The following is a 23,770-nucleotide window of genomic DNA, read 5'->3' as shown; positions in this document are numbered from 1 at the left end:
AACACGACCTGCCGAAAATTTTTCCGAAAATTCGGGGCTCGACATATTTGACAATGCAATTTGATAAAGAGCCAGCGTGTGTGTGTGTGTCTGTGTGTCTGTGCTTCAGCTCATGCGTGTGCGCCCTAAGCGTGTGTGTGCGTGAGAGAGAGAGAGAGAGAGAGAGAGAGAGAGAATGCAATGCGATGTCCTGATTGCTTTAATCCTACAGGCAATGCAGCTGTGAGCAGTGTCACAGCGGAACGCGCGTGTGCGCGCGTACATGCCCGTGTGTGTGTGTGTGTGTGTGTGTGTGTGTGTGTGTGTGTGTGTGCGTGTGGGCGTCGAAAAATACGAAGTAGGCTATCTGAGAGAGACACTGGAGATTTGATGGATACATTTCGCACTCATGTCTCCAACTTCTCGCCTTTTCTTTCTTTTTTCAGCCCCCCTCCTCCTCCTCGCTGCGCTCAGAGCCGCGCGTCACACCACGTTAGGATAATAAACGTGTTACATAAAGATCTGTGGAAGCGGAGCGAGATCAGCTTTTTTTTTAGTTTTTTTGTTTTTTTTAAGTCGCGATAAATCCATATGATTCCGCAAGATTCATGGCCAAGGCTACAGGACGGGGTGGTTGGGGAGGAGGTGGTGATGGTGTTGGTGGTGGTTATGGAGGTGGAGAGGAGGGGAGGGGAGAGAGAGAGAGATCAGTATTCTGGAGACGAGGATCGGCTCGTCAGGAGACGCTGATTTTATAGCCGGGGCTTCGTCTCTCTCAAGAGAGAGGACATCTGAATATAGAGACCACATCTCATGCGGAGTCACTTTCGACGCACGCCGAGCCCCCCCCAAGTGATTTTTTTTCTTTTCTTTTTTTGGCCGCTTAAGAGAGAGATCGGCTATTTTTTTTAATTCCTTCTTTTTTTTGGAGATCATCTTTTAGGCACCTTGGACTAATACGATCGGGATGAAAAGCCCTCATGTTGAACAGACAGGACAAATATTTAACGGAGGAGGTGGTGAGGGTGGGGGGAGGGGGGCAGAGAAGAAGAGAGGAGAGGAGAGGAGGCGAAACTTTAACTGACAGATGACATATGAAAATGAGCTCCGCTGCAAAAAATAATCCACAGGCAAATAGGAAAAAAAAAAAAAAAGAAAAGAAAGAAAGAAATCGGTCTTACCTTACACTGCGGAAGCTATGGCTATTTTCCCAACATACTTGACCACATCCTTCTCTTTTTTTTTCTTTTTTTTTTTTTTATAAATAAATTCTGCAGCCCTCCGGTGAATCGATACTCCCCATCCCCGAGACAAAAAATATATATATATATTAGAAGTCCGTCCGAGAGTGCGCAACAAGATGGTTCGAAAAAATAAAATTGCGGTTAACACTCCGATCCTGTTAGTCCGCTCACATCCCCCCCGTCTCCTTCTTCTTCTTCTTCTGGGTTTTTCCCATCAAAAAACGCGAGCGCAACAACACACACGCCAGCCACCGAGGAAGAGAGAGAGAGAGAGAGAGAGCGAGAGAGAGGGAGAGGGAGAGAGAGAGGGGGAGAGAGCGAGAGGGAGGGAGAGAGCGAGAGAGGCAGAGGCTGGGAAAGACGAGAGAGAGAGAGAGAAAGAGAAAAGAAGAATTCTTGGAGTGGTGGAAAAGAAAGAGAGGAGATTCTTACAGTATTACCATAAATTAATTCGCCAGACTCCACGTCTCTATTCCCCCCACTTCTTCTCCGGCAAGACGCGCAGACCCCCTCCTCCTCCTCCTCCTCCTCCTCCTCCTCCTCCGGAGTAAAAAACACAAAAATAAAAAATTTAAAAAACGGGGGGAGGACAAAAAAAAAAAGACAGAGACAGAGAGAGAGAGAGAGATCCGTAGTGGGTGGATGTGAAAATGTTGGGGGGGCCCGGTGAGTTACAACAGAGAGGGAGAGAGAGAGAGAGAGAGAGAGAGAGAGAGGAAAACAGACGCGCTTTTTTCCGCCTGGTGCTGCTCGCAGGGCTCCGGGAGCAGGCTGCAATATCACGTCACACACTCAGCCGCTAAGATAAAGCACGTACGTACGCTCCCTCACTGCCGCTGCGTCTGGCACCGCCAATACTTTCTTCCCTCTCTGCCCTCCTCCTTCCTTCCCGCTTTTTCTTTTTCTTTTCTCTCTCTCTCTCTCTCTCTCTCTCTCTCTCTCTCTCTCTCTCATGTATGCCTCCCCCCCTTTAATTCGAGTCAAAAGGGTTTCCCCCCTCCTCTCAACTGGACCCCTCTCACTTTGTGCTCTGTGCATTTTTTTACTTCTTATTTTTTTGTCGGCTGCTGCTGTCCTCCCAAAAATCAGGAATTATTTCATGGATTTGGGATTTTTTATTTATTTTTTATTTTTTGAGAGGAGGGGGTGTGGGAGAGAGGAGATGAAGTGCCAAGTGGGAGTATATCAGTGGGACCCCGTGCGCTCTGTGGTGTGTTGGGTGATCCTTCCCTCATCTTCCTGAGGGGTGGCAGCCGCTGTCGGGTTGATTCCTTTCGCCCCCGGTTAGCGGCAGGCTGCACGTCCTCCTGTTCGCCGCCCTCACGCTGCTGGAGGAACAAACACTTCTGGGGGCCAACTTGTGCTCCTCTTTTGGAAAGTTGTTCTGGGTGGTTCTGCACCCTTACAGGTGCACCTCAAACTGCTGTTTTGTTTTGGGTTTTTTTTCCTTTTTTTTTTTGGTCTGTTTGTTTGTCTGTTTCTCCCATCACGTGTTCTCTCAGTGGGACATAATATGATCTGTGTTTTCAAGGTAAGAATAAACAGAAAAAGAAACCCTCCCCATTACAAATTTCACCCCCCCCCCCCTTTTTTTTTCTTTTTTTTCAATGCCTTGCCCTGACGTTCAGAGCGGCATTCATTCAACAATCAACAGTCAATTAAATCCACTGTAACCTCCAGGCTCCGGCACTTGGTCACTGACAATGTGGCATCAATGGCTCCACAACAGCATTCATTACCCACTGGCCGAATTCACAGGGAGAATGGGACCGTGATGGACAGGAGGATGGGGAGTTACAGTCATCCGCGTCGCCCGCTGATCACGCCGCCTTCCCATTGAGCCGCTGAAGATGAAGGCTTTTTGTTCACATCGTTGGCTCTTATTTTTTTCTTTTTTTTTATCAGGTGCCAATAAAGCATCAGATTCATAATTATCGGCCTTCGGTCTAGAATGAGAAATGAATGTGTGTGACCTTCACATGTGCAAGAGCTCAGTCCATTTGCATATTTAGAGTTATTTGCATATTCTAAAAGGGAGATTGGCCAGTGCAGATAGAGGCGATTGTTCCCCTGGTTAGAATGTGATCGTGTATCTTTCCTCTTTTCTTTCTTCTTTTTTTTTTTTCTTTTTTTTTTTTTTTTAATTTTGGAGGGTTGGGTCAGCCGCTCTAATCATTTTGCTGTGCTCAGTTAACTCTCATTAGCCTGGCCGTCTCTTTCAGGCCTTGACTGAATGCGTTCCATCTGAGCAGATGCTGCATGAAGAGCCCATTTGTTTATTTATTTCCAGGAAGTTTTTCAGTGTGAAGTGTTTTGCGAGCCAGCCCTTCCAGAGAACGCTCCAGAACCACACAGAGAGTGTCGTCAGCAGCAGTGCGAGAATCTGAAAGAACTTGTTTATATCCCCAGCATCCTGTACCAAGCGGCGTTTACAGCGTTGTTAATCTGTTGCCAAACTTATAAAGGAGATTGGAGTCATTCAGCGCAGTTGGTTGCCGCGGCCTGTTAGCGTGGTAGCTTTTCTAATTCCAGTCTTCCCCAGGCAGCCGGTGGAACATCAGGGGTGACCTCGAGCCAGCCCACTTTCCACGGCCATAATGAAGACTTTGGCGTTGAGGGAGCTTTTGGCTCAGCAAGCTAAGAGGTGGAAGAAATTCATGCAAAGCCTTATTGAACAATGAGAACACAATAAGTATCTCTCCACTGACTCATGGGGAGGCCAATTGCCAAGCCTGAGGAGGAAACGCTGCCATCGCTCTCCCCTGCAACGACGGTTTTCCGGAGCCCAAATGGCACCCTGCGCGCTTGGTCATTTCGCGAACCAGGAGAGAAGATGCAATTCACGAGGAAATGTGGTTTCATGTAGTCAAAGTTGAACGGGGAGTAATGTCCTGACTACTAAGCCAGCCCGAGGGATGGAACAGTGTTGCGTATTTGCACAATAACAGTGACAGTGGGACGCCTCCTGTAAAAAGATTCACCCCTCGAAACGAATAAACAACATAAATGACATCATGTGGTTTGAAATTATTTTTGCAGAAGAGAGCGTCATTTGCCTTATGTTGGTGTCAAACGTTGAAGCAGGCAGCAGATTGAAAAGCAGAGGCAGGAGCCATATTTATAAACATATACACACACTCGTAGAGCCTTTTAGGATTTCCTGAAATGTCCCTGATACTGAATCTGGTTACGCAGTGAACAGATCAATTTATTCCCTGCTAGGATCTCTAAAAAACAGTTGTGATATTTCTCGTCTAATAGCAGTTGCAGAATCTGTCATATTATTCTGTCAACTCAAGAATCTGTTTGAGCACATGGATTCTGAATTATTCATGACCCCGCATAAAGAATAGCCCTATTATCACCTGCTCCTGTTTGTGCGACTCAGCCTGCACTCAGGCGTGTGTGTGTGTGTGTGTGTGTGTGTGTGTGTGTGTGTGTGTGTGTGTGTGTGTGTGTGTGTGTGCAGGATAGTACGTCTGTTTGATATAATGGCTCTTTCAGAGCGTTCATGTCCATTACAACATCTCATGCGATAAACATCAGTCTATTGATCATGTGATAAACATCGGTCTATTGATGTTTACCAACTATTATGAATCATTATAGTTTGACTGCTTTAAGAATATATGAACTCTCAATCTCATTGAAAGATTATGGATTTTCTTTGTACCCACCCGTGCGCGCGCGCACACACACACACACACACACACACACACACACGCAGGCAGATAAGGGTGAATTCTCCAGGCAGCAGTCAAATGTATTCAGACTTTGGGCTCAGCTCCGTCACCACCAGGTAGTCCATATGTTACATTTGTCTGAGCGCAGTGATAATGGGCTCCTCCCTGTTGGCATCTCAGCTGGGTGACTTATTGGCAAACCCCAAATGAGCTTGTCTGAAAGAAGTTTTTCTTGAAGTGCTGAATCATTTTTGCTTTTTCCTGCGTTGTTGTGGAAAAAGCTGTTACGCCATTTGTCATCGCGGGTGTTGTACTGGATACGTCTTTAATGGTCGGATCTGGGAGTATTTGTTCGCCTCTTTACAACTGCACCGCTGCTTTTTCTCCAGCAAATGACCGTGCAGAAGTGGTGCGTCTGCCTTCCCCCACTACAGTATGTGAGGGTAGTATTATCTACTTGGATAGTTTGTTTTGATGATGCTTGTGCACTGAGACAAGTCACCGTTCCTGTTGTTGGTACAAAGTAAGCGCGACTCTAGAGATGGCAACATCTGTCTCTATGAATTTGGATAGATTGCCATCACGTGTTGTACATACGTTGGTGCTCCCTAGAGGATAAATCTACTGACTTTTTCATCTAGCACCACCAAGATGTCAAAGTTTTAGGCTCTGAATAAAATATTTCGACCAGATTTGGAGAGAATGAATCCTATTCACTTAAAGAAGACATTTTATGCACATTATCAGGTTCTTAATTTTATTTTGGGTCACTACTAGAATAGGTCTATGAGCTTTAATGTCCAGCTCTTGTCAGAAATACTATGTTTAAACGCCTGTCTGTTTGAGGCCCCACTCCTGAAACGCACTCTCCTCTGATTGGTCAGCTCACACATGCCTGAACCAGCACCACATAACTACGAAGCCACTGTGCTAAATCAGTATGCCCAATTAGCCCTGAGCCATAAATTGTGCAAGTGATGATGTAATGTGATGTCACAAAGTCACAGAGTTAAACTGGGACTACTGAGGAGGCATCTTTAGGAGCAGTGTTTTCTGTGGGAGAGAGGAGCTTTGATTGGTGCAGACTTTGACCTTTTTAACTTTCAAGACCGTTCTCATGCACAAGACCATCTATGAAACACTGAACGAAAGGAAAAGACAAAAAAGCATAACAACCCTCCTTTAAATGATCCCCTGACCTTTGGACTTTTTGACTTTGAATTCACTTTTCATCTTGTGCAACCAAAGGTCGAAGTTTTCACTCCTCAGTCAAAAATTTGAAAACTTCCTGATAGATTGGCAAAACATTTATATCTACATCCATGTTCCCTAGACAGCGACTCCAAATGAATTTGGGGTCCTCTGGCTTTCATTCTGGCACCACCAGGAGGTGTAGACGTCTGTTGTTTTGAGTGACACGTTTCTACAACTGTCAGAGGGATTACCATGCAATTTGGTACAAACACTCGTAATTTCGTAATTACTTTGGTGAACCCTTTCACTTTTCACATAGCGCCATCATCTGTACAAAATTTTGAATCACTCAACACTGACATGTGACCAAATACCAACAAAACTAATTATACTGCCATTAGCAGCAGCTGTACTCAATGTTTACTGGTAAGCAGCAAACGTAACCACGCTAACAGGCTAAACTAAGAAGGTAATGTAGCACTTTCCAATAGCTATCATTATAAAATGGCACATTTTTATGTTAAACTTGAGTTGATAGTTCACTTTTAACAAACAACAAATGCTTTATGAATCATTTATGAAACAATTACTAATTGTAAAGTTACAGCTGATGTTAATGAAGTTTACAATTGTTTAATACATGTTTTATGAAGCATTTCATCGTTTTATAACAGTAAAATAACTTTTCACTCAAGTTTAACTATACATTAGCCCTTTATTTATGATGTTTAAGTGTTACCGATGGTGAACTTGGTAGACATTATACCTGCTACACATCAGCATGTTGGTATCTTCTCGTTAGCATTCTTATTTTAGCACTCATCTCAAATCAGTACTGTGCCAAGTTACATCTTCGCAGAGCAGCTGGCATGGCTGAAGACTCTCTGTGTTGTTAAATATTTCTCGTGAACCTTTGTTAAGGGTCTCTTTGTCTTGCAGGTTTTGTGTAATAAATACAGTTATCTCACAGGAAGGACTCCCAGATCTCACACTATTTAGAGCAACATGATTTAAGGAAGCAGTAACCCACCCTGGGACATGAATAGAAGTGATTAACTTCACATTCACAGACGTGGTGAAGCCAAATAAACTTGTGAAGGAGTCTAGACGCGCTGTGAGTTTGTCTCTTTTTATTAACACACAGAGACTTATTTGCATTATGGATTCATGCTTACAGTAAAGCGCTTGCATGCGTCTATTGGATGTCACCATCAGTGCATACGGGCCTGTGTCTTAAGGTTCGATGGGATCATTACACTAATGATGTACAGCTCTATTAACAAATTAAAGCATGGGCACTTTGCTTGCATCCGTTCAAGGGCTGTTTTCCCATTTTTCTTCATATTTAATTAAAAACTGTTGCAGAGCGTGGCGTGCAGTTGATGCAGGCGAGGTTAAGTGCTGAGGGCAGTTCTTGCACTTCCTCTTGTATGGCAATCATAAACACTTCAAGTGAGTGCAAAGGGAAATGTATGTTAACCGTGTGAGATAATCAATGTCTGTCAAAAAGATGCATGGTTGAGGCTCTTTGGAGATATACTGTGCACGCTGTCGATGCATCAGAATGACTTCACGTGTGCGCGATATGAGCCTTTTGACTCCCGAGCACACATGATCCTCGCTAGTCGTTACCGATGCGTTATTAACCACATTCATTTTCGTCGCAAGCCAATTTGAATTTTAGCGTAATGAAAGAGTTCACTCAGAAACAACGCTGAGGAGAGACATTAATACCGTCTTTCATTGGATTTTTCCTCATGAGCGTCAGCAAAAGTGTAAATGACACAACACAAATTTGCATTATTGTCACATCGAGTGATAAATTCTGTCTCTGAGGCCCTCGGGGAAGGAAAAATGCCATCAAAGAGTCCTTTATTATCGGAAATTTGTCACTGGGAGATGATCTTTTAAGCAACTGGATAACTTATTCACTTGTCATTTATCAGTGAGTGAAGGTTTCAGAGGTCCACTTTTATCAAAGTTTTAATGTGAATGAAACATTTAACACAGCTGAAGTGTTAAAATTTAAATACGCTTCATTATTTTAGTGAAAGTGAAAATGTATTCCAAATGTTTTCGCAGTCCCTCTACTCACCCCGTTTGCTGAGACATGCCCTTTCAACTTCAACCCCACTTTAAATGTAAAGTTAGAATAACCTTGCTTGATTAATGAGGTGAATTGTACGTGCGTGCTGACACGCTGCACTCTGACACCCGCTGCGCCCGAGAAAGAACAGAGTCTTGAACCGTCTCTGCACGGAGACATTAGGCCAAGGTCTGTCTAATATGGTGTATGCACTCTAAACGTAACTGCACCTCTGACCCTGCAGTGTCTTCACCGTAATCAGGGAAATCTGAAAGTCAGTTAGTCAACAGTGTAAAAATGCTTCATAGGGGTGAAATGATCTCATGTGCTTTCAACCCTCGCTGCTGTTTGTTGTCAGGCAGAAGAGCTGAAAGCACAGACGATCCTTGACCTCCGATAACGCAGACTGGCCTGTATGGGAAATTAAAATCAAAGCGATTCGATATTACAGCGGACAAATAAACCCAGTCCTTCTCTGTATTTGGCTTTATTTGAGGACGAGGACGGGACGTAACTGTGTTTCTCCTCATTAATGGTTAGAATGGACGGTCACAAACAATGTGTTTATGGATAACAGTCGGCCGACAGCGGAGCGTGTCGAGGAAAGATGATGAGGCTCCAACTGTGTGGATGTGGTCTTTGATTACTCGGTTGTACGCGAGGGCGGAGCTGAGCCCTGCACACCGTGTGGTCACTATTTGAATTAGCAAAGCTTGTTTAAACCTCAAATGAAGTAAGGCTCACAATCACAAAGAAACTGACAACGTCTTGCTGCAGCGGTTTGAAACATTTTCACAAGAAGCAGGATAGTTCAGATGGAAATAATCACTAATCCTGGCTCCTGGAAAATAAATGCACCCCAGCCACTTGGACACAACCATGAAAAACTAGACTTGCAGCACATGCAGCGCCATAAAAAAATGACTCTGAAAATTGCCACTTTGCAGGTTTTATATAATGGGAGGTAGGAAACTGGCGTCTGTAATGGTGTCATTGGCTCTAATTTTTATGTACACACACTGGCACCGGTGAGTAATGGATTTTGGGTCATTTTGATCATATTTGCGGGATTTATTGATGAAAAATGCGCATCATAATACAGATGATTATTATTAAGAAAGTAAAAAATCCCCCCCGTTTCAGCACTTTATTGTATTTAAAGAGCAACCTTTTGTATCATCGGCTGCTGCTCGCACAGTTACAAAAAAGGCAATCAGACATCAACAGAACTGTATAATCCCCGTGATGACGAGTGTGGTTTCTATCAGCATCTTTCATTACTTTCCCTCGCAGGTCCTTTTGATGTTAAATATACCAGTCCTCTGTCTACTCAGAGGAGTTCGCTTTTCAAATTTTCTCCTTTTTCAAAAAAGCAGGATGCTGACACCACCAAACCGGGCCAAATATCCCCGCTACGGAGTTGCTTGTTTACCATATGGCTCGCAATGAATATTAATCAATTCACTTTCATTTTTAATACATGTGTAAGAAACTGGGCACGGTGTGGACAATTCTTGAGAGAATGAATGTATGAGTTGAAATCAAATGTGAGGAAGCCTTTTTTGAGTTCACTTTGGAAGAAAATGCTTGCCGGGGCTGCCCTTATCGGGAGGAGATGCCACTAAGCTTCAACAAACACACTTTCCCTAACTGGAATTTATCATTCAGCGAAAGGGGAAAAAAAAAATAGAAAAATATGTAGCGCCTGTCATGCATGTGTGACCTAAACTATGCCAGTGTGGTGCTTGCGAATCTGCTTTACATTCCACTCACACTCCTATTTGGCTTTTCCATGCCTGGGTTTAGAACTGAATTTTAAATAAAGGTATTTTTTCCCAGCATTGTTCCTGTTTTTTTTTTTTTTGTTTTTTTAATGTCAGAGACAATGCTGCACCGCATGAATCCTCAGGGCCTTTATCCGTTTCCTTTGAATGTGGTTCCAACCACCGGGCCTCAGACTCCAGCAAACCCCCGTCTCTAGCTGTGTAAATATTCCATGAGCAGCTACCCCCACACTGTGGATTGACAAGCATTCATGACAAACTCCATCTTTAACAGTGTGTTGCTGGATGGTAGACTTAAACCTACAGTAGCTGTGCTTAATTTTTACAAATTGGCTTTATCCTCGCATGTGTCGGTTAATGTGGAGCAACCCCACAACCTTGCGTAATACAGGTGTAAAAGTTCCAAGAGAATAAGAGAAAAATCAATACAACTATATATATATATATATATATATATATATATATATATATATATATATATATATATATATATATATATATATATATATATATGACTGATAGTGTGTCGGTGTGAAAAGGCTAAGGAATCATGCTGACAAAGAGCTCTGCAAATCAGCACCGCAGCAGCCAGGATATAGAGCTGTGTCCTTGTTAATCAAGGAGATCATAGGTCACCTTGGCAATTATCAATTCCAAATGCACACAATAACAAACTCTCTCTCCAACAAATCACCTGCCACATTTTCATTTTCCTGTCTATAATTTATTTTACCAGGCAATGAGGAAAGCGAGGGGGCGGGATGGAAGGAAAAAAAAAAAAAAAAAACGACAATCTAGAAGATGCCTGGAAAGGAGCTGCTTAGTCATTAATAAAAGAGATGAATATGAGTTAACCACATAATTTTGTCATTGGCCATCAGCCTGCTCCATTGTCTTCCGTGCAGCTGTCGGCTCGCTAATCAGTCACGAGCCGCTAATCAATCTGCGTCACCTTCACTTTTAACCCCCCAATTTCGGCTCCGCTACCATTAAAAAATGAATACAGCTTCATATCTCGCCGTTCCTCAGCGATGTAGACAAGGCCCAGCTGGATTTATTGATGATCTTACTGTGTTTGCACGATCCTTTCATCACATTCATCTTTCCACTGATGTTACTGTATGTCGACATCAGATGGGGATGAGGCTTTTACAACTGAAACACTCCTAGTGAGATGCACTACAATGATTCTAACATTCACACGGACTCTGAATGCAAAGTGTCTCCTGTACATCCTGCACAGTCCATACATCCTTTGTGCTGTTCTATGTGAAACATATGTCTTCCCGTGAAAAGCCTCACGGACACTATTTGCTCCGTCTATTGCAGCCTTTGTAGCTCTGTGGACAACTCTGAGATACAGCTAATTAAAAAGCCTGTGATAAAATAATTAGCCTCCCTGGCAGACAATGGATAGTGAAATTCTTTCATAATCTCTCGAATGAACTGATAAGGAACTTTTCAAGCATCCAACAATTTGCTGTCGACAGGACAAACCACAACCCGGTGACTCATTTTCACTGGCAGACATGCTTTTATATGTTTCAGTTCAAGGTTCTTTACCTGGATGGGTGCCTGTATGCCACTGAGTGGATGTGCTGGAGCAGATCAAAACATGCTGTAAGACTTGTGTTTTATGAATGCAGGTCAACATTTGAGAAAGGAGTGCACCAGTCTGCAAGTTACATAAAGTTAAAGTGGCAGGCTTGTACTTTTTTAAACAGGGACATGGTGTGAATACATTTTATCAATAGCGCAAACCAAACTCTGTAGTTCCTACTGCGTCACCTGTCATTTGTTTTCTCATCTTGCATGGCTTATAGGAAATATATAGTGATGAAGACTACATGTAATTCTTTCAAATAGTGAGTCCTTGACTTGAGATGACAGTGGTGAAACCAGACTTGTTATTTCTAGTTGGCAACATTTCATTTAGCTAATTAGGCCAAAAAAAAAAAAAAAAAGGAAAAGAGAACCCTGTCAAAGCAGTCTTAATTTTCCATCTTAAATTTACAGCATTTCAGCATTAATGTGTCTACAAGCGACTAGACATTTGTGTATATTTGGTGAGTTGTGCTTATCCTTAATGTTTCCAACAGTGTTCAACCAATCATTTTACTCAAGGGTTAGGGTTCATTTGGTCACCTGTTGCTATAATGTATAACGTTAACATCATCCATGAACATATCTGCCGGTTTTCATCAGGAGTGGTGGTTATTTTAACAGTGAAGACACCAGCTCCCATGATCCCGCAGTACTTTTGTCTTTTGTTTTGATTGAGAGATGCCATAGTGTCAGAAATTTGCTACATGATACAAGTTGGCACTTGGCCTTGGAAGTAATGCAAGACTGTAAGTGTAATCTAGTTAGCGAGATGTAATCGCGACAATAGCTTATGTGAGAGCAGTTAAAGGTAGAATATTTTAGCATTTTAGTTGAAAACATTAAAAACAGCAGTTTAGACATCTCCATATTGTGTTGCAGAGATATCTAAAGTAGCAAACAGTAGCTCCAGTTAGCAGCAGTTTGCTGTTATTCTGGTGATATGCCCCAATCTTTTCAAAGTATGAATTCAAGACAGCAATACTTACAGTAGTGCACCTGTTAAAGAAGCTGTTTAATCCATTCCTTATACTTTTGCTCATTTGGGTTTTGGAAAAGCAAAATAAAAAAATGTAATAAAATGAAAGACGTCACCCTCCAAACTCCTTTAAATTTAGACTACTGCCTCACTGTAGCGCACCATTAAGACCTACCATGCCTAGTTACATTTGCAAAGCTGTGATTTGACAGTCATTGTTCGTCGGCGGGGTTTGTCAGATGGTCAAATACAGCAAAACAGAATGTCTATAGAAAAGGAAGAAAAAAAGATGTCAGAAAGATAATGTTGTCCATTTAATGTTACAGCAAGTGAAAGAATTGTGACTTCTTCCTTTTTTCCCCCTGACATTTCTTTGGCGCATCTTTAATGTTCACAATTTGACTTTGAGAAATGTATTGTGTACTGTTCGCGGGCAGTATCGGCTGCTTCTCAGTGCATGCACAATTAGTGTCCAATCAGTAAATTGACCAGTGATCTGTCTGCTCTCACAGCGGGTTCGGGGACGACTGCTTGTCTTCGGCAGTTTGGCATTCTCGGAGCACAGCGGATGGTAACTACGGCGTCAGAATGCTTAATCGCCCAATTTCAGAGAAAAAGTAGCGAGTGAAAAGCAAACATCCTCCATTTGAATCCATTTAGTGTCTTTGGATGTGTGATGAAATATGTATCCAGTATGGTTTTACTGAGCAAAATAAGGACACCTCAATCAATACTGAGTGTTCCACTTACATTTTGATTGGGGGCATATACTTTGATTTATTAATCTGTGTAAAATGTTTTTTTTTTTCCCCCGTGACCTTGACTATATGGTCGGTGATTTGAATTCTGCTGCGACTCCGCTGAATAATAAAGATTAATGCTCAGAGATTATGCTCTTGCCGTGGCGAGTGAGACACATGAGAGAATACCGAAAATGCAGGCCGAGCGTGCATAAGCGATAACTGATCCGACGCTTTCATGTTAAGAGGGAGACGAGCATTAAACAGCGTACTTCGGCGAGATGAGGTGAATGGGCGAGTTGCACGCGAGCTGTTTCCTTCATTACGCTAATTGTGATTACAATTGTAGTGCACAGTTCAAATAATTTCTCCATTTGGTCTTTCACAGTTTCACTTCTGACAAATGCGGCCTGTCTTAAATTATGCATGAGGGAAATTGGTTTGCAAGTGCATCAAACGGTGTATCTCCCCACACACGTGCACAGCTCACGCGTTCCTTTGTTGTGCTCCAGTCAAATCAAACACCATAATTGTTTACAGTCGTTTTTTGTTTTTTTTTTTACACCAGGGAACTGTATCATAATTGTCATCCTATACTGCATTACACAATTAGTGCTTTGGATGTCAACCTTCGCCGAGGAGCAATTGCCTGGATCAACCTGTCCACTGTAATGAGGCTGGCTGAAAACTGCCTGCACCACTGGTTTCCTGCAGCTCAGCTGTCCCTTGTGATATCCATCTCCTGAGTCTGGTCTGGCTTGTCAATCTGGGCTGGAGGGAGACACTGCCTCCGCTGATCACATCTGCCCAGAGAGCTGCTTTCAACAGCATGAATGGTCATGGTAAACTGTGCCTCTGTCATCACAACTAGACAGCCCATTTAAATCAGACCACACAACTTCTCAGAGAATTCCCTGCACCAGCTTTTCACTTCTGGTACAACTAGTTGAATGTGTACATGCTGTTCCAGAGTGGGTGGGTGAATTTTGACAGATTTACTTCTCAGGATTGAATTAGATCCGGTATGTATTAACACACCCTTTCTAATGCGAAATGTAATAATGGAACCCTCCGAATTATATTTTTTTTACAAGCCTACAGCCGTTTGAATTATTGTTCGTGTGCTAGCTTAGTTTAATAAATTGGTAATAATATCCGCCGCGATTAACGTACCTCGCAATATTGAAAAGGACCTGTCAGAGTCTGTCCATCCTGGGAGATAGGAACAGGGAGACAGCTAGCTGCAGGATGCCAAAAAGTGAAATGCAAAAGTAATTTCCATTAAAGTAAAAATCCACTTTAAAACATAGTTTATATTACCTCTATAAACTTGGACAGTGAAATCCAGCCCTGTGTCTGAGACCATATTTCTTCTGGAACAGATGAAAGCCGGCCAATACTTCAATTTGTCATGAAAGCAAAACTGTCCATGTCTGGCCCATTAACACTAAGAGGTGACGTTCAGCAGAGGGAGAGAGCGAGGGAGAGAGAGAGAGAGAGAGAGATCCCCTGGTCGAGCATTGCTATGAAATTAAGCTCATTAATGTGTTGAGGCTCCAGGAAATATCCCCCCGAGTCAACAAAGTCACCTCCCGGTTGATGGAGCAGCTCTTCGTGACTTCATTGATCAGCAGGTCAGGGCTGACCTTTTCAAGACGGCAGTCCGCGCTCATAACTATGTATTTGCTTTGCCCGAGATCTTAAGAATAACAAAGGAGTTTTGGGCAGATTATGACTTAATGATGACCTGTCAACCGCCATCCTTTGATCAGCTTGAGGCATTCACAATAAATGAAGCGGAGGCGAGATGAAAAGTGTTTGTGTTAACACTGCGTGGCCTAGCGCTGAAGGAGTGGTTTGATGGCTTGTAAAGAGCGCATCAGCGGCCCACCTAATGTTCTCAGCAGTAGCGGTGGCCATCTTCTCCTGACATCACACTCAGGGTGGGAGGCTCAGATGTCCTATGGCTGTGTTCAAGGGTTCAAGTCATGTAAGCAGAGGCAATTATGAGAAATCGTTGTTGTTTCATTGCTTAGGAACCACAAAGTCAGTGGTTTGGCCACTCCGGATGGGACATCAGAACATATTTTTGAGGTAAAACAACCGGTTTGATAACAGATTAGCTTCCATTAGGCACCAGCTAACCCTAGCATTAGGCCACATTCTAGCTGGTGTTACTGTTGAATATGATACCATCGGAAATATCAGCACACATCTTGGAGACACTTGGAGGTGAAATACACAGGATGTAGTCAAAGAGTAATGTTAGCTAGGTAGTTGTTGAATGATAACGTTAGGTACCAACTATGTTGTTTTATCTTAAAATATGGTTGAATGTGCCTCCAGATTTTCACTATCCACCATCTTTTCAGTTGCTGATCAATTAGGAAGCCATACGATGACAGTTCGTCAAATTAGCTGCATTTATACGCCTTGCAACCTGGAACACGGCAGCATTACATTATCCCAGCAATCAAGTGTCCCACCTTGAGCGTGACATCTACTCAGTGGATGTGCCCAAGGGTATACCTCCTGGTGCCACCTGTGGTATCCTACAGATGTGCATTGGAAGAGAGCTCCACCTCCCACACCCCCAGTGAGTAGTGGGATGTATTAACGGGGTAATCTCTGGCGTACATCTCCGAGGGAGTTGTTTAGGAACACCACTAAGAAGCCCTCTTCTTTCCTCTTGGGGCTGGCGCAGGTGTGCTAATACGATATCGGCGCTGTCTGGAGCACTTACACTGCAGAGCGATGACTAGAGAGATGAATTAGAAGTGTCCCCCCCCACCATCGCCACCACCACCCCTTCTCTCTTTAATGACAAGCCCTCCCCTTCATTTCTCAGGTCTCCAATCATGCAGACAACTCACCACGGCTTTACTCCAGCCAGGTCCCCAGCATGAGGATGACCCATCAGTCTGGCGTGTGTTGCACGAGCCAATCTGCTGGGATGATAAATGATAACCAGGAGCTCGGTGCTGCTGGCCCTGTCAGAGGAGATTTCGGATGGGAGGGATGATGGGGTTGCCACACCGACGCGTGGTGTGGGCTCACAGCGGGTACGGAGCACAGACTCCAGTGCCACCAATTAATGTTTGTCTTAGTTCACCCCAGATAACCAGAGCAGACTGTACAGCACGCGGGGCATAGCACTGGCCCCCCGACAAATAGCAGCCGAGCAAAAGTGCGATACTCCTGGGAGCGGGAGAGAAGCTGCAAGGTATTAGGAGAGTATGAAACAAGCAACAGCAACAATTAGTCTGGCGTTCCTTTGGGAATCGTCACCTGGGAGAAGAACAAAAAAAAAAAACAAAGCTAGAGAAACACTTTTCAACATAGGTTTCATATAGAGAGCTGAAGGTGGATTAGAGCAAAATGGTGGCCTTAAACCTCACACAAAAGCCTTTTTTTTTTTTTTCCATTTTCCTTTTTCTCCTGCCCTCTGCCATGCCTGCATCACTACAGCAGGTCTGTGTAAATAGCTGCCATCTGGAAAACCCCTTTAACAGCAGAGGGTGCCAAAGCTTTTCAGTTTTATGTTTCCCGGCCTCGCTGAATCTCGACTGCCTTTAAACCTCCATATTTAGGCGACAACGTTATGTACCCATTTCACAATTTAAAGAAATGTAATTTGCTCAATCAAACCAGCTGACGTGACTTCACAGGGGTGGACCTCATGTAAAGGCATAAACCCACAGTGGCCCTCCTGAGCACATTGCTGTCGGATGAAGCGTCAACACGACATTACATAATCCCTGTGAGCTGCTCTCTATCAGCATATTTTCACTAGTTTCACTCCCAGGTGTTTGTTTTTTGACTCAGTCTCCTCTGTGGGAGCCTTTTGTTCTTCGGGAGCTGACATGTCCAATCTGGATGAAAATGGAAACACAGATAGAGATGCTTAGGTGTTACCGCATTGCTCTCTGTCTCACATTTTTCCCTTTGTTTCTTTGCCATCCCAGCTAATTACACAGGGATGTTTTCATGAGCAAAAGCCCAGGGTTACACGCACAGAGGCACCTGTAACGCAGCCGCCCTCACGCAGCATCTGTTTTCTGATAACAGGAGCTCGATCAGGAAGAGGCAGTCACCGAGCCAGCACAACTGCGTCAAGTGCTGTTGAAATTTGCAGGTGACTCCATTAAGCAAACTTTTTGTTCTTTTCAAATTGAGCCGTTTTGCAGGGGAAAAAAAACAAAAAAACACTCTTCCATGACACTGCAGTGAAGTGCATTGAGCTACTACCACACTGCGCTACCTGTATTCTGTGTGTGCATCTGACCCAGGAGTGAAATCCCTCTCACCATCTGTTATGAGAGAGGGAGAAACACAGAGAGCAGAAAGGATGTGACAGAATATGAAATGTGTTTGGAGTGTGTGAAAACAAATGAGCAAAACCTGCTCGTTCCTTTTGTTGTTTTTTTGTGTTTTTTTTTTTTCCGTTATCGACGGTTTCTCAAAGAAAAGGTTGCGAGATCGTGCCGTCTACTCCCTCGGATGAGAATTCTGTGAAGCTAATTGTTTGTTTTGAGGTCATCGCAATGCCACAGTCTCTCTGCGTCTGCCTCACATCTTATTTGTTCTCACGGTGCCGCGGCTCAGGTGAGTAACATTATCTCCCGATGGTGCATCCTATCATTTGGAGCCCCGGCGTGCCGAGCTGACTGTAAGTTAATTCTGTCGGTTGGAATGAGCGTCTTTCTGACATTTAAACCGCGGGGAGCACCCCCCTGATAGGCTGGCAGCAAGAAGAGAGTGCATGCGGCATGAAAGTACAGAGACAGATATATAGCAGCATAATCCAAAAGATTGTCTCGGAAATCTTTAGTTCCGAGCGGCCAAATGAGCTCGCGAGGCAGAAGGCTGGCCGGCACCGCAAGTGACAGATGTCTGATATGTTTGGCATGGATTAGCTAAAAGCTTATTTCTGCACCCTCTCTGTCACTGCGGCTCAGACTCCTCAGACAATTCACCAGTTTCCAAATTAGGTGCAGGCCGCAAAGCATCCAAGAGGGGCAGAGATGGAGGCTGTCCAACTCGTGCATCTCAAGAAAGAAAAAAATAGAGTCGGCTGATCATTTCAAGGTCAAAGAGTGTAAATACAAACGATTTGCATTTATGTGACATATTTCTTAAGCATTTGCTAAAAACCCACCAACAGAGACCAATGATTTCCCCCCGGTCTCGTCTTTGGGTGTCACTGATATCGATGAATGGCAGATTATTCATTTTATTACTCAAACGCCCGCGCAGTGGGACACAATGGCACAAACATGAGCGTTTGACCAATTTTTTTTTTTTCTCACTGCAAAGTCAAAAGTGGACTGATAAATCCCCTTCCACTAATGCAGGGTAAAAAGCTCTATCCACCTCACATAATGTTCCATCCAGCATCGCCCACAGTGATGGCCAGTCAAATTGGATTAAGCTGAGGTGGCTTGGGGCTTCTCTGCAGCTGCTGCTGTTTGATATGGGGTTTAGGTGTGCTGTAAGTGTTAACTTGGCCAGACTTAAAAGACTCACACAGACACATTAATATTTTATATGAAACTGCAGACCATGATGCCAATGAGTCACTGGCCTTAGAAAAAAGGAGAACATTATAATATGTGATGATTATGTGGGACTACAACGTCAGTGTTTCCTTGCAGGAAAGTGATGAAATGTTTTTCTGAATCATTAGTGCAGGTGTCAACATGAGACCAAAATAAACTGGAACATCATTATCAAGTAAGGATAACATATACAATTCATGACTCACTGCAGCTGTAGGTACATATGGATTTATGTTCCCATATGTTTTTCTTGATATTATTGGGTCCAATTCATGTTAAACTCCCAAGTGATAGATTCAGCCTGACCAATAGTGTCACAGGGATAAAAAATCCACCAATGATGAGAGCTTCATTGTGATGGAGGCCATAAGTTATGCTCGGCCTGAATTCCAACAGAAGGCAGCTGGCCATGTGGCCGCAGCCTCGGCCAAAACTTAATGCTATTGCCAATGTGCCTTAAGGTACAGTACCACACGTGTAAGTATAATTTTTTAAATGCTTAAGACGGTCTATCGCGGTCTCCTGTGAATGGACTAGCACTAGACAAAGCAGATGGCAACAGAGCTGCCTTGCGAGGTGTTGGACCGCCCACTGGGAGCAATGTTGGGTCAGTACCTTGCCCAAGGACACTCCGACATGTGGCTAGGGATCGAACGGCCACCCCTGTGATTAGTGGACAACCCATTCTACCTCCTGAGACACAGCGGCCACCCTCTTGTAGACATGGATGGCAACTGCCCTCTGCGTGATGTATTAAACTACCTCTATGATGTTTGGCTATCCAACCTGTTTGACTTTGACACTGGAGACTGTGGCTTGTAAGCTACTAATAGTCCAAGAATTATTGTCCCGTTAAAGCTGAAAAAATGGCAGATGTCTCACAGTCGCGGATGCGTTTGGTCATCTGACACTGTCTGATAAATACCGTTGATCAAATGTAAACAAATATAATGATTTTTAAAAATGTGAAAAATTATACAATTATGAACTTCCTTTTTTATTACAACAAAGGAGGAGCACACACTTTCAAAGTGGCATTTGGGTTAAATCGCTTAGACAGCTGCAGAAGTATTAGTTCTGCACTTCAAACATGACATTTAAAGTTTGAAGTCTGCTCAGAAGTATTTTAAACATGCATAATTTTAGGGAAATCATGGAAAGTGTGGTAATGTGGTGATAAACAGAAATATCTAGTAAAAAAAATATGTGCATTTGAAAAACAAAATGTCAGTATTAATGATGTGATTTAGCTCTTACAACTGTACAGTTTTGTTTTCACATCTTCAGATATATGTACCAGTCTCTAAAATACCTTATAATTACATTGATCTTCAATTATTTTAAAGCTTGTATGTTATTACAGCCCATAGTTTACTAATATTATCCTTGCAATTATGTTCAAATTACATTTTTACATAGTAACATATCAAACTGCATTATTTATAAGGAAACTGGTGCATAAAAGTTGAGGTTATCACAATAAATACCAAAATAGTGAGGCTGGGTTAAGGGGGTTTAAAGGGCTAATGTTTATGTTGGCAGTGACCTCTAGTGGTCATTTTGGTTGTCACAGGAGCAAAGGAGGAAGTCATCTGATTTAGTATTATGTGCAAGTTCATAACTTAGTCCACGTCAAATACCTAAGTAACTATTCTGACATTTAAGGTTTGAAGATGTGATGCATATAACCCTGTTTTGTTTTAATAAACATTGAACAGTTTCTGCTTTTTTGTTGTTGTTGTTAAACTGCACAAATAAGAAGAATAACAACAAATACAAGTTCCATTTAAGGACAATCCTGTTGTATTTTTCAAAAGGGAAGTCTCCTTTTTTAAATATTAGATGCTTTATCAGTATTTCTGGTTTATCGAGATAAAAAACATGATGTGAAGTGCTACCTTATAAGTAAACAAAACCAACCACATGGATATGTTCACCTCCTATATTCAATCTACCTGGTATCAGCACAAGTGAAAGGATTAACATCGACAACTTCTTGTAAATGATATTTTTTACAATTTTTAAACTGAAAAATTGGTATTTATGCAGTTTTCCTCAGAGGCCTCTTTTGCCCCATGAACTTCGTTTTAATGGGGTCATTAGGTTGGATTGATGTTTAACGGTTTCTGGACTCTTTCTATGCATCTTATGAGGTGTCTCACGTTTCTGCATTAAAAAGATCCTAATGAAATTCTCCGGCTAATCAATGGAAAGATTTTTGCTCTGACGGGAGCAACAGAGATGGAAAGAGAATGAAGACGGGGCCCTAAAAACAGAAATATAAAGAGGAAAAAATGAAAGTTGACATTGCCATGGGAACGGCTGCATCTTGTGCATTCAAAGAGGGAGCTGCAGTGGAAAGGAGCAGGGCATCTGACCACAGAGATTTTATAATATTTCTAACAGGCTCCTGACCCAACTCTGCCTGCAGAGAGAAAATGCTGGAAAAGGAAATCTGTATTCCAGAGGAGAGCTAGCACTTAAACTGGGTTGTTTTAGAGGAAAAGAAGTTTAACAGGAGTTAGCTCCTCAGACGAAGGGATAGGTGGGTGAGGCCACCAGTGGTCACACATCAGTGACTGTTCATTTTCTCCTGATAAGATGCAAAGAGTTGGGTCCTGATACTGAGTGGAGTATGGGAACATGCATTATTATCCTCAAGTGGAGCTCTACACTGCCCTCACATTGCATATGCTAATCCCCCTCAGCACTGTGAGCTCCTCAGATCTTTAAGCAAAAATCGAGTACATTTAAAATGATATGTATTTACTTTATGCACCCAAAGTGCTTTAATCTACAAAGAGCTAGACTGTCCGCTGAAAGCAACATAATGTATAGAAACCATGTGACGTATCAAACACATTTCCATCGGTTTTACTTAATATCTCATTATTCCATAGCTGCTGCCTTAACGAGAGGCTGCATATTCAGACATCCATGCATGAAACTTCAGTGGAGACTATAACCATCAGAGAGAATCCCTGTATGTCACTGATAAGGCCTTACAGTGATATGGATCAGAAGGGCATTAGAGTCTCGTGGATCAATAACGGCAGATGTTCTGCCTGCACAAAACCACCAATCTTTAAGAAGGGGGCTTACTATGGCACGATTGACAAATTAGGTCTGGAGGACCTAATGACTAAAAGATAACAGGATAAAAGATGGCCGCGGGCTTTCTTAATCTGGATTTAGAGCATTTATTATTGGCTGAGAAATTCTCAACCTTAAGGAAAACGAACACTTTAAAAGGCTGCTTGGTGGTTTGAATTCCTGCGTTCGTGGTCAATGAGGTGTCATATTCATAAAGTTCTGGCACGGCCAGGTTGAATTCAGGAATTGTTTCACTGATTGAAATTATCAGTGTCAGATTCTCACAGGTCCAGTGGCTTCTTTCTACTGCATCTATTTTGCAACAATCATATGAAAAACAGTGGACCAAAATACATTTTGGCCACTGGACATTCTCCTTCACTGCAAAACTCAAATGAAGATGACATATGAATAGCAGACAGTTTGCACAAAATAAGTTTTGTTTGCTGCTGTCAGACTGTCATATTCCTCACAACATATTGTGCTATTGAGTGTTATTGGTCAGAGATTAATTATGCAAATCATCTTCATTACATTTGAATGAACTCATCATCATTGTGAATATGTTGTGCTGAGATGGGGAGGGACAAAATCAGTCTCATCAGTGCTAAATTAATAGAAACTTCTTATTTAACCAGCTATTATTGTTTCTGAAGGTTGGCAAAGTATGTGTCTGCCTAACCACAGATAACTTAAAACTTGGTTATGCTTTGTAAGGATCAATTTTCCATCTTTCTTTTGTCATAATGCTGTGCTTGTGCTATGGGTAAGTTGAGGCACAAAAACCACATGGTTAGGGTCAGGAAAATATCATGTTGCCATGGTTGCCACAAACTTGGTCACATTAAAAACACCCAGTTTTACTGGCACAAACATGGCGGACTCTCTGTAAAACATGGCAGTTTTTTGTCATTTCAAACATGGCTGACAACGCCGCTGTCCCTTGTCAAACATTTCCAGTGGTTTCACAAATGCTGGGAATTGCAACAACAACAAAGTCAGGTGTATGTGAACATTTGTTGAAATGTCAATGAACAGTCTGTGACATGTATGGATATGAATGTATCTGTGGGTTGCAGAAACATTAACTGCTCACATTTTTTCCTGATGACTTGGCCTTCCTTGAATCTAAACAGGAAGGTTTTGCTACTTGTCCTCCACCAAATATGCACATTCCTCATAATGGCAGTGTTTTGATAGAAGTAATCTGAAAAGGCTTATTTCGTGCCCAAACAAACAAACAATCAAACAAACAAAAAGCCGTCTTTTCAATGCTAGCTGACTGTTTGCATGTATGATGGAGGTAAATGGAACTTTGTCTGTGGTGCTGACAAATTGAAAAATGACTCAACAGCGACATGTCCCTCAAGAACGGGTCTTATAGCTGATCTGAATCATTCACTGAGTCAATGGAATCATTTTCTACTGGAAAAAATAGACACCCCTCAGGTGCCTCAGGTTGTGTAAATCAATAAGAATGTAAATCAATAAAAAAGTAAAGTGTCTAAGATGGAGTATTTGCGGCCATGTGTAAGTACACGTGGGCAGGTGTATCGTTCTGTTCAGTGTTTCTTTTTCAGTCCTTTGTGATTGCAGACAACACCTATTATAGCCGCCAATGAGCTCAAGGTCAAGCAAGAAGTCCTTTCAATGCATGGATGTCAGTCATAGTCTCTGACAAATTGCACAACAACAAAAAAAAACATTTCAACCTTGAGCTTCACAGTTGTTTGTTTCTCAACAGCAATGTGAAAAATCAGAACCGAATTAGAGGTGTGTGTGTGGGGGGGCACATTACGGTTGCACACTTTACTCTGCCAGTCATGAG

At 42.6% G+C, this 23,770-nt stretch overlaps 2 protein-coding genes across 8 annotated transcripts in view; one reads left to right on the top strand and one right to left on the bottom strand.

Moving 5' to 3' along the window:
• Window positions 1-1,595, bottom strand: part of adgrb3 (adhesion G protein-coupled receptor B3) — a 122,003-nt gene extending 120,408 nt beyond the window's left edge. For 3 of the 6 annotated variants that reach the window (XM_037124911.1, XM_037124913.1, XM_037124912.1), the window contains exon 1: window positions 1,161-1,595. The gene's annotated coding sequence lies outside the window, so the exon portion shown is untranslated. The remainder of the gene's footprint in view (window positions 1-1,160) is intronic. The other 3 variants (XM_037124914.1, XM_037124915.1, XM_037124916.1) reach the window with 2 other exon arrangements.
• The window catches only part of eys (eyes shut homolog), a 295,658-nt gene that overhangs the window by 51,480 nt on the left and 220,408 nt on the right, over window positions 1-23,770 (top strand). The gene's annotated exons all lie outside the window — the stretch shown is intronic.

The sequence above is a fragment of the Acanthopagrus latus genome, chromosome 15, assembly GCF_904848185.1.
Source record: "Acanthopagrus latus isolate v.2019 chromosome 15, fAcaLat1.1, whole genome shotgun sequence".
Taxonomy (NCBI): domain Eukaryota; kingdom Metazoa; phylum Chordata; class Actinopteri; order Spariformes; family Sparidae; genus Acanthopagrus; species Acanthopagrus latus.
Note: the sequence above shows the minus strand (reverse complement) of the source record. Positions and strands in the feature narration are given on the sequence as shown.